The following is a 12,293-nucleotide window of genomic DNA, read 5'->3' as shown; positions in this document are numbered from 1 at the left end:
TAAATTAAGTGCTGCAATATTGTTGCGAAAAATGAACACCTAACCTCAGCGCTTTGCACGTTCAATAAACCACATGCTACCTGTGAAGAAATAATAACAGCAGGAGAACAGGTTACTATCGCATTGTATAGTGGAGGTGTCAGCAGTTCCCACACACTAGACCATTTGCGGTACCAGCTATTCGCCAAGTCTGCCACAAAAAGCAAACTGAATCTTGCACGGTTGCCACCTACACAAGATGCTGCACATCATCATTCGTTGCGGACTTACCAACAAGTCCAAAGTTGGATGGGAAACTGGAAACCTCCTGAGAAATGGGGCTGGAATCACAGTGACCACGGTCCAATACCCGTTATAATGAGCCAAGATCCAGCACCTGAAGCACTTCTTCACATTGTTTCATGCTCATGCAAGCTGAACTGTGGCGGAGCGTGCTCCTGCAGGAAAGCGGGTTTGAAATGTTCTTCAATTTGCAAGAAATGTATTGGGGTCAACTGTGAAAACGTGCCAAAATTTTTATATGAAGACAGTGAAGAAGATGTTATGGAGGATGTTGAGGAAACCGCTGATGATATCAACGAACTTGCTGAGGCTGACTCGCTGTTTAAAGAAGAGGTCAATCTGGGATCAACTCTATGTACAGACTCTGAATCCGTAACTCAAGGTATTTCTGGTGACAATGAGGAGCCTGGCCCATCAAAACGTTGGAAGTGATGCTCATACCTGTCTCAAGTGCGCTAAGGTGCGATATTACAAGTATTACACACCCAGCACTGTCAACATTTTTTATTAACTGACAATGCATTTTAATTGTAATAAAGCTACTTATTTTTAATGTCAACTGTGTGGCTTTTATACACAAGAATAATTACCTACCTTATTAGGTTGCCTATTGCAGCTAATAATAGTTCAGTTTCCTGAGACAATTTATTTTGTGTGTGTGTGTGTGTGTGTGTGTGTGTGTGTGTGTGTGTGTGTATGTGTGTGTCTTAATGATGTATTTTTATATTTATAGTTTTACAAATACCAGGGCTGAGGTGGCCCATAGTGAACTTCAGGTAGTGATGTAAGAATCACAATAGTTGGGTGCCCAGCAATCCTCACGTTGCATACAGAGAAATTGAATACCTGAAAGTGAGATGGTAAATTCCAACATATAACATGATGTATAACGTATTTATACTACACAAACAGAAACTGAAAAAACAGTGTTCAAAAATAAGGTATCTTGCCACTATGCTCAAAATTTGAAAAATTGGTATCTTTTAGGCACTGTAACGCCTTAGATACTGGGAGTAGAAAAAATGGTAAGAATCAAATTTGTAGAGAATTTTGTGCTCTTTAAAAAAGAAAATAGACGTCAAAGCGATAGGAGCAAATGAAACTGGGATATTTTGAAAACTGAAAAAAGTCCGAAATTTTCGAAGTTTTTTGACTGCAGAAAGTTTTCCCAAGAGGAATTTTGTTGGCAAAATTTGGTTTTTTAACCTTTCCAACAATATGAACGAGTTAAAAAAATAAAATGTTCTACCCCACCTTTTGCAAGGTATATCTGCTATTTGACTGGACTATAGAGTAATTCACGCCGTGTCTACGTGACACAAGTCGCTTGTCTTCCAAAACCGAGGCAGTTCTGTCCAGTTAAAGCTGCTGACAGGAGACGCCCTGAGCCCTCTGCTGAAACTGCTAGCGAATTGACGACATTGATTTTAGCCAATAGCGTGCCTGGGATACCGATTACGTGTGTGGACGACGGAGCATCCTGCTGTGCAGAACACACTTGCTTCTCCCTCTTGTAATCCAGACCTCGAGCAGAACAGATGTCTTTTTAAAAGGCAGAGCTTCTGGCTCTGCTTTTCACGACCGGCCACCAACGTAAATTAACATGAACCGCTTCCCCCTCAGTTGCCCATTTCAATTAATTGTTCGACCTCATAGACTGGCCTAAACCTGATAACTTCCGACCCTGGACGCACCCTTTGTACTCCCTATATTGAAATACATCCTCTTTATTGTACGTAATTTCTTGTTTTGTCATTTAACGGAAGCCCTGGATGCCCACTATCAAATCCTCACCGCTCGACCTGCATACTGCCGCCACGAGGCATATTTAACAACCTTCTTCCCCCTTCCCTGCCATTTTATGCATTAACATTGGTGTTAGAAGTTTCTCTCCCCATCCACAAACCACATGCTCTTTTACATAAGCGTTACAACTTTGATGGCATCGAGTTATCTGTTAAACTCCAGGGTATACCAAATTTGAGCCGCAGAACACCAGAATATAGGTTAATGTTTATGACCTGGAGAAAAAAGCAAGTCAGATGAGCAGAACAAGTATATAGTCGTCGCCCCCTGCATTTCTCAAAATTTGCCGCTGAACGTAAGATACATGTTAACAAGCTCTTATTCTGCAGTGAGAAAAATAAGGAGAAAGACAATTATCATTATGTTTGGTTCAAGGACATGTCCTGCTTCCTCTCCTCCCAGATGAGTAAACATAATTGTAAAGAGTATATTTGCTTAAGGTGTCTCAATGCATTTTCCTTAGAGAAGTTATTAGCAAAGCATCTAGTAGATTGCACATCCGAGGACCTGGTATGTGTTATTATGCCTAGTGGGGAAAGCAAATTCATAAAGCTTAAGAATGCCCACCATCAGGAGTGATGGCCATTTGTGGTGTACACCATCTCTGAATGCCTCCTCGCTTCTGTGACCCACTGTGAAGGTGACCTAACAGCCTCATATACAACCTTTATAGAAGAACACATACGATATGAGGCTGCATACTAAATTGTACCGTCCTATGATTGAAGTCTTAACCACTACGCATCTTATGTTGGGGAAAATCCTGCAGTTTGGCTGCTCATTGAGCTCGAAAAACTTTAATGGAAGGTTGATAAGCTATACAGCGACAACTTCCAAAGACATAAACGAAAGAAGAACGGAGATGTGTACAATAACACGGTTGACTCATATTTGTGGGTTGCCATTAGACAGAAAAGTGGAAACTCCTCGTAGGGACCACTATCGTCTTCTGGGGAACGTCCGTGGCGCGGCTCACAACACGTGCAATTTGAAGAACCAGTTACCAAGGCACATGCCAGTTTTCTGCCATAATTTAAGCAGGTATGACGCTCACTTTCTTGTTGAGCACTTGGTTGACTTCGGCATGGAGGAAGATCAGGTCAGTGTCCCGCCTGAGAGCGCTGAGAAATACACTCCTGGAAATGGAAAAAAGAACACATTGACACCGGTGTGTCAGACCCACCATACTTGTTCCGGACACTGCGAGAGGGCTGTACAAGCAATGATCACACGCACGGCACAGCGGACACACCAGGAACCGCGGTGTTGGCCGTCGAATGGCGCTAGCTGCGCAGCATTTGTGCACCGCCGCCGTCAGTGTCAGCCAGTTTGCCGTGGCATACGGAGCTCCATCGCAGTCTTTAACACTGCCGCGACAGCGTGGACGTGAACCGTATGTGCAGTTGACGGACTTTGAGCGAGGGCGTATAGTGGGCATGCGGGAGGCCGGGTGGACGTACCGCCGAATTGCTCAACACGTGGGGCGTGAGGTCTCCACAGTACATCGATGTTGTCACCAGTGGTCGGCGGAAGGTGCACGTGCCCGTCGACCTGGGACCGGACCGCAGCGACGCACAGATGCACGCCAAGACCGTAGGATCCTACGCAGTGCCGTAGGGGACCGCACCGCCACTTCCCAGCAAATTAGGGACACTGTTGCTCCTGGGGTATCGGCGAGGACCATTCGCAACCGTCTCCATGAAGCTGGGCTACGGTCCCGCACACCGTTAGGCCGTCTTCCGCTCACGCCCCAACATCGTGCAGCCCGCCTCCAGTGGTGTCGCGACAGGCGTGAATGGAGGGACGAATGGAGACGTGTCGTCTTCAGCGATGAGAGTCGCTTCTGCCTTGGTGCCAATTATGGTCGTATGCGTGTGGGGAGCGATCTCCTACACTGGCCGTACACCACTGGTGATCGTCGAGGGGACACTGAATAGTGCACGGTACATCCAAACCGTCATCGAACCCATCGTTCTACCATTCCTAGACCGGCAAGGGAACTTGCTGTTCCAACAGGACAATGCACGTCCGCATGTATCCCGTGCCACCCAACGTGCTCTAGAAGGTGTAAGTCAACTACCCTGGCCAGCAAGATCTCAGGATCTGTCCCCCATTGAGCATGTTTGGGACTGGATGAAGCGTCGTCTCACGCGGTCTGCACGTCCAGCACGAACGCTGGTCCAACTGAGGCGCCAGGTGGAAATGGCATGGCAAGCCGTTCCACAGGACTACATCCAGCATCTCTTCGTTCGTCTCCATGGGAGAATAGCAGCCTGCATAGCTGCGAAAGGTGGATATACACTGTACTAGTGCCGACATTGTGCATGCTCTGTTGCCCGTGTCTATGTGCCTGTGGTTCTGTCAGCGTGATCATGTGATGTATCTGACCCCAGGAATGTGTCAATAAAGTTTCCCCTTCCTGGGACAATGAATTCACGGTGTTCTTATTTCAATTTCCAGGAGTGTATATTTCATTCTCCAAACGAATGACGCCGAGAATTTACATTACATTTATCGTTTTCCATGGCTCCCTTGGAGAGGAGTCTCTGGGATGTGGAAAGAGTCAAAGTTTTTTTTTCTCAGATACGTGGATATTGTACAATTCTAAGGCAGACAGAGTTATGACCTATAATCCTTGTGAAGATATTCAGGGATGTAATACAAGGAGTTGGCCAACAGGAAGTTCTTTAATTCACTCTGAAACTGATCTTTATCACTTGCAAGACCTTTGATATGCTCTGGTAAGTTATTGGATATTTGAGTACCCATGTATTTGACTCCTTTTTGTACTAATGTTAAGCTTTTATAGTCCTTATATAGATTGTTTTAGTTCTGGTATTATAATCATGTTTTGCACTATTTTGTGTTAAAGGAGACATGTTGGAAATGACAAAGGACATCAATGAGTATATATACTGAGAAGTAGTAGTTAGAATACCAAGTTTCTTAAAGAGGTCTCTGCATGGTGATCTAGGACTGACACCAGATATAATTCTAATGACTCGTTTCTGAATTTTGAAAATGTTCTCTTTGTGAGAGGAGTTTTCCCAAAAGATGGTTTCATAACTCATTATTGAATGGAAGTAGGCCGAATAAACTAACTTCTTCATTTTTAAATCACCTATCTCTGCTTTCATGCATACTGCAAAAGTAGCTGAACTAAGGCGTTTCATTAAGTCTAGAGTGTGAGTTTTCCAATTTAGGTTGTGGTCAATTTGTAGCCTTAAAAATTTGACACTGTCTACAGCTTTAATTTCATTGTTTGAATACATTATACTTGTAGGGCCAGGTATTCTTTGTGAGATACGAAACTGTATGTACTGGGTCTTGTTAAAATTCAGTTACAATCCATTTGCTGTGAACCACCCATTGATACTTAAAAATATTTCATTAGCTGATTGCTCTGTGAGATCTTGGGTGCTGTTTTTTTATACCAATACATGTATCATCTGCAAATAAGAGAAAATTTGCATTTTGTGTCACTGGATATGGAAAGTCATTAATATATAATAGGAACAACAAGGGACCTAAAATAGAGCCCTGGGGCACCCCTTGTCTGATGGTTTCATGTTTTGAATGACTGTTGTTATGTGGTAAGCTTGATACTGACACACATTGTTTGCTATTAAAAAGATAGGATGAGAACCATGAGCCTACTACTCTTGTTATCCCATAATATTTTAAATTTTGTATAAGGATATCATGCTTAACACAATGAAAAGCCTTAGCCAGATCACAGGATATTCCAAGTGGTAATAACTTTTGATTTATTGATTCTAATGTATCATCTGTAAAAGTGAATATAGCTTGATCAGTTGACAATCCTTTCCGAAATCCAAACTGATTCTGAATGAGAATTTTTTTCTGTAATAAGTGTTTATGAAGTCTATTGTACATAACCCTTTCAAACACTTTTTAAAATATTGGCAATAATGAAATGGGATGGAAGTTTTCACTGATGATTTGTCTCCTTTGTTGTGTAATGGTTTGTCAATAGCATATTTAAGCCTATCTGGAAAAGCACCACTGTGGAGGGATTCATTACATAAGTAACTCAGTATGTCACAAAGTTCTGAGGAGCAACATTTAATTATGGTAGTGCTGATTTCATCATAATCACTGGAACATTTGTTTTTAAGAGAGCTAATAATATCAGAAATCTCTTTTGGTGAGGTAGAATATAGTTGAATTTTGTCAAACTTCCGCAGAAATGCATTTTTTAAATATTTTAAGTTGTCTTCTGAGGAACTATGCAAACCTAAGTTGTCTGCTACTGAAAGGAAGAAGTTGTTGAAAGTGTCTGAAATTCTAGAGGTATCTCTAATCAACTCATTATTTACATTTAACATAATTTCCTCATTTGGCTGGTTAGTTTTACCTGCTTCACTTTTCACTGTGTTCCATATAGTTTTTATCTTGTTATTAGAGGCATTTATTTTTTCTTGAAAATAAATACATCTTGAGGTTCTGATTACTTTGTTTACAATTTTACAATACAATTTGTAATGTGATTTAGCTCTGTAGTCATCGTTTTCCCTTGGCATTAAGTAAAGTCTTCTTTTTGTTTTTCGAGACACTTTTATTCTATTTGTAATCCAAGGTTTTGAAGCATTTAAGTTATTTGCTTTGATCATTTTCTTAGGGCAGCAATTTTCAATGTGAACTGTGACTGTATTAGATGAATAGTTGTATTTTTCATTTATCCCAGGTGCATTGTATACATCTTTCCAGTCTGTATTCCTCAAACAGTTTTTTATACCTTCAGTTCCTGCTTCAGTTATTATTTAACTTCCTGTTTATTTAACTTCCTGTTATTAGTTGAATCAGATCCCACTATATCAAATGTAAGCAACTGCACATCATGATCTGAAAGGCCATGAAATATTGGATTTATACTATGACTTGCTAGTGTGGTAGTATCTATGGAAATACATAACTCTGGTTGGGAACTGTACTAAGGGAATGAGATTATAAGAAGTGGTAAGAGACTCTAGTATTGATATTGAGTAACTATCCTTCAGAAAATTTAAATTATAATCTCCACTTAGTATGAGTTCATTATTTTTGGAAGTTAAGAAATTTAATACTGCATCAAGCTGTTTAGTGAATAGCTGAAAATTACCAGTTAGAGCCCTGTATATTGTGATGATAATTATTCTTTTTTGTGTGTTTCTACTTGTGCGGCAATGCTTCAAAATGCTGATCACTACAGTATTTAAGAATGTCAATGGTTTTATAATTGTGACTCTTTCTACTGTAAGTGGCATCTCCTCCTTTCTCCATCTCTTTCCTACAATACTTTAAAGCTCCGTTTCCTTGACATGCTACGTTTTATGCAGGCACCATTCCAGAAACTCGTTGAAACTCTACCTCGAGAGGATATGCATGTCATATGAGCTGCAATTCCCGACGAGGAGAAGTTTCGTGACTAGGAATGGGGTTTTCCCGTATGAGTATCTGAATAGTATGACAGAAGTCAATGAAACCAGGCTACCCGAAATGGTTGTGATCTCCATCAACCTTACAGGCGATGCCATAATAGGTGCAGAACATGAGCATGCCGTGAATATCTGGCGGGAATTCAACATCACCACTTTAGGAGACTACACACGTCTTTACATGGACACAGATGTGCACTTGCTTGCAGACATTTTCGAGAATTTCTGAAGTCTATCCATAGCCACTTATTCTCTAGATCCTGCCTTTTTTTACACGGCACCTGGGTTTTCTTGGGACGCAAAGCTCAACAATGCAAAACAAAGCACAGCATTGAATTATTGAAGGTGCTGACTCTCTTCTTTTCTTTGAGCGAGGGATCCATGAGGGCTTTGCCAGTGTGTCCATAGGCACGCCAAGGCGTATAACCCGCAGATGGGAGACAGGTTCAGCACATCCATTGATTTGATTTATATCATGTACCTGGATGTGAATAACGTATACAGGCACGCCATGCAACAATCACTGCCAATTGGTTAGTTTTTATGGATGCCCAAAGACGAATGCGAGGATTTTGTGGAAAAATCAAGGTAATGGCGGCCGATCCTGATTTGGGGTATGTGGTGGAGGCAGAACTCACATACACTATCCGTTTCAATGATACACACGCCGATTTGCCACTGTGTCCAGAGCCACTATGAGTAGTGCCACAAAGAGGCTCCACTCCAAAACTGATGACTATGCTGGGGGATAACTGGAGATGTATTATTCATTATCATAATCTCCAGCGGTGTCTCAGCTTGGGGATGGAGCTGGTTAGAATCACCTGGGGTATCTCGTTCAAGTAGTTCCCCTGGTTGAAGGAGTATATTGATTTGAATACCAGACATACCTGTAGAACTTCCGCAACTTGTGACTTTGAGAAAGGTTTTTAAAAGTAATGAATAATTCAATTTTCGGCAAAATAATGGAGAATCTGAGGGAACGGCGTAAAATTTTGATTAAAACAGAGTGAGATGGGCGTTATGGCGCAAGAAAATGCAATGCCAGACAAAATTTTAAGCTGGATGCCATATTCAACTAGAACTTCGTTGCTATGGAGATGACGAAGACTGTAGTAGATTTTACGAAACTTATTTGTATGCAGATGTGCATATGAGACCTATCCAAACTCTACATGTACCACTTTCATTATGAGTTTGCAAAAACTCATTTCACAGATCCGGAATTACTTTATGTGGATACAGATAGGTTCCTCTATTGGGTGACAAACTGTGAAATAATTAGGTACCACAGGAATGAATTCGACAATTCGATACTTCCTCATACACAGCCGATAACCCTTATGGTATTGTTCAACAGAACAAGAAGGTTATAGGCCTTATGATAGATGATGCGAATGGATTGCCGATTGAGGAGTTTGCAGCTCTGTGATCAAAAATGTATGTGTATCCACAGTGGAAGGTGCCACCCACAAGCGGGTTATTGGTGTGCAACGTATGGCATCAAGAGCCACTCTATCAAAGACTGTTTGCAGTACCTGTACAGTGGTGTTCACGGTGCTGCACCACAGTCATCACATATAGCACAACAAACTAGTATTTGATCAAGAGGGCATGAGGTGTACACTGTGCTATAGTCTAAGATCGGCCTGTCGCCTCATGACGATAAAAGGATCATTTGTGATTATGGGATTGAAACTCTCTCGTACCCACACTACTCATATGTAGCAAGAGAAGGGGTGAGGCCTCTGAGTGAAAGGGAGAGAATGAGCGAAAGAGAGAGTGTGTGTCTTCTGCAGAATAGTATGACCCTTTTATCATAGTATAAGTAGTTTTGAGTGTGTGTCTGTGTATATAAGGTAAATATTTATTTATTTATTTATTTTATTTATATTACTATGTACACATGTATATATATATATATATATATATATATATATATATATGTGTGTGTGTGTGTTATGCTTGGAAAACGCATAAACAAGAAAGACATGTGTGGTTGTGTGTAAAAATATGAAACAAATGTAAAAAAAGTTAAAAAATATGAATAAGGGCATTAAAACCAAAAAATTGTATATTTATTTATCCATACACTGCGTATGTGTACTGTATAAATGTTTGTATATATATCTACACACCTTGTGTGTCATGTAAATATAATAGTTTTTAAGTTTGACTTGCTACTAGCTGTCCAAGACTGATTAGTTTTTAAGTGTACACAGTCCATCAGAATTACTGTTCAACCTATGCTATTGGGACTGCGGAATTTAGTTGCAGTAGAAAAAGGATCTCTGCGTTAGTTTTCAGTGTAGATTTATAAAACAATGTAAATTTTCTCATTCTGCACTACTGAAAAAGAAATGGAAAAAATATTCTCAACCAGCGTTAATGTTGTAGAGTGTAAGTTAAAAGTAACTCTGTGTTGAAATGTGAGAGTCTAATTGTATCTCAAGAACTGAACTGTACCACAAGAACTGAATTGTATCTCAAGAACTGATCTGTAGCTCGAAAATCAAAATGTATCTGTGTAAACTGAATAAATGAAACAATTAGTTACCATACATCAATGTTGGTGTTATTTACAAAATCCTCTCTGCTGTTGCACTGTGTATATAAAAGATGTGCATGACACAAATGACATTAGTTTTTCTGAAGATGACTGCTGTTACGGAGGTGACGCTTAAGATGACAAGAGTGGTTGCATGGTACTACGCCTATTGTGCAGCACAAATTGGCTTATGGGAGTAGAAGGCATGCGACTGTGTCCACATCCAGAGACATGTAGCAAACATGTCTAAAATTATATCCCCTGTGCTTGAAGAAAACCACAGATGTAGTATCTGGGCAAAACTGTATGCTACCAAAGGGAGAATAGGGTGAAATCAGTATGAGGTAAAAATTCATTTATTTCGCATCCAACTTAAGAGTAATTCTACATTTTCATAACCAGACAAAGCAACACTATTTTCAAGCATCTTCTTGAGATGATGGAGAACAGGACACCTGTAGAATTCCAGGTCTTGAATAGCAGAAAACTTGAAGATTCGACACATCCATGAGGTCTTCTCCTTCCCCTTCACGTAGGTCGAATAATCGAAGGGCCGTCACCATATCTTTACAGGTTATGCCAGTATCATCCCAGCGAATTCCATGGTAGAAATGTGTTAACCACTTTACATTCTTCCATGTTTTAGCAGACTTCACATCCTTGAAAGACCTCGGTGATGCAATGTTTGCTGAAAATGTCTCTATTAGTCCGGCATCACCTGTGTACACTATGAATGCAATATATTTCTGAAACATGAACTGTCTACGCTCATTATCATAGAAACCCTGAGCAAGTGCAATGATGTTCACACCTTCTGATAGCATTGTGGAATGCTCTGGGTATGGTACAGCACCTGTTAATTTATACAGCTCGCTGCACAACGCTGGTGAGCAGGCAGTAATTAATCACACGGCCACGTAGAACTAAAGCATACACAGCAGTGTGTTCCAGGAAGTTTGCAGAAGATCCAAATTCGATTCCTACATCGACAGGTCCAGATTTAATTATCTCGCTCTGTTTTGAGCAGTCTACGTATTATGATGACTAGCGTCAGCTTCTTGAATTTCCATGGACTGGATAGCCATCCATCCTCTTCATAGTATGAAACAGAGATCCTCACATACATGTCATATGCTAGACTGTATACGTTTTCATCCTACTATGGGCGAAAATTATCATACAAATAGAATTCGGAGTTCAGATAGACTCTGGCATTAGTTAACTTGCACTTACCAAATTTGGCGGAATCATTTGCTATATCCCCTCTTCTACTGATCTGAAACGCAAGTATGATGAACCTGGGCGTCTCCAGCTGAGAGGAGGTTTTAATAGACCACGTTTGTCTGTTTACAGTCGGTAACACTGAGTATTCGAAAACCTCCCATGAACGGAAAGATAGCGCTAGAACTACACTGGCATTCAGAACTTTAAAAAGAATCAAACCCTGCTCATCCGATACTGTGATGTGTGGCGTCTTCCATATTTATTATGTTATTGATAGAGATCTCGTTCTTCTCTTGAGTTCCTTGAATGTATGACTTGTTGTCCGTTGCACTCTGTACCAGAATAAGTTCCTGTTAGCATTCAGAACAATTCGCCACATCTCGTCAAAGTATCCCATAAGCAGTTTTAAAGGTATACATGCAATAAATTTCTTGTACTCGTCCACTGTTCTATCCGCTGGCTCATCAATTAACTATCCAGTATTTTCTAAATCGTTCAGATCCTTGAGACAAGCAGAGACATACATTGTAAGAGTTGAGTTATTCCTATATAGCGTGTACGGTCAATCTCGACCCCGTTAAGTTCATATAGTATCTCATGAAACAGACATGCTAAAGTATTATGTGTAAAGTTCGATACCACATTACCAGTACCATCCCTTTTTGTAAATCATCCATCAAGATATATGAAACTCTTGCATGGCAATGTTGAAGTGTCCTGGTGCTGGATGACAATCCTAAATTCATCGTTCGTGTTAAATGTGGTTGATGCATAAGGTTTATGCGAGAAGTATTCCTCGCGTATAATACTCTCGTTATATTCCACTGGGCTAGTTATACTGAAAGACCCACTGATTTAAAAAAACTCGTAGTTTGCACGTGGTACCACCTCGCTGTTCTGTTGTGAAGTGCCACGCTGCGCGTTCACTTTGGTTTTATACCTTATACCCATCCTGTCTTCGTTGATAGTAAAGGGATGCTGTGATCCCTGGTTGA

The sequence above is a fragment of the Schistocerca americana genome, chromosome X (genome assembly GCF_021461395.2).
Source record: "Schistocerca americana isolate TAMUIC-IGC-003095 chromosome X, iqSchAmer2.1, whole genome shotgun sequence".
In the NCBI taxonomy this organism is placed as follows: Eukaryota; Metazoa; Arthropoda; class Insecta; order Orthoptera; family Acrididae; genus Schistocerca; species Schistocerca americana.
This window is presented reverse-complemented; position numbering follows the sequence as displayed.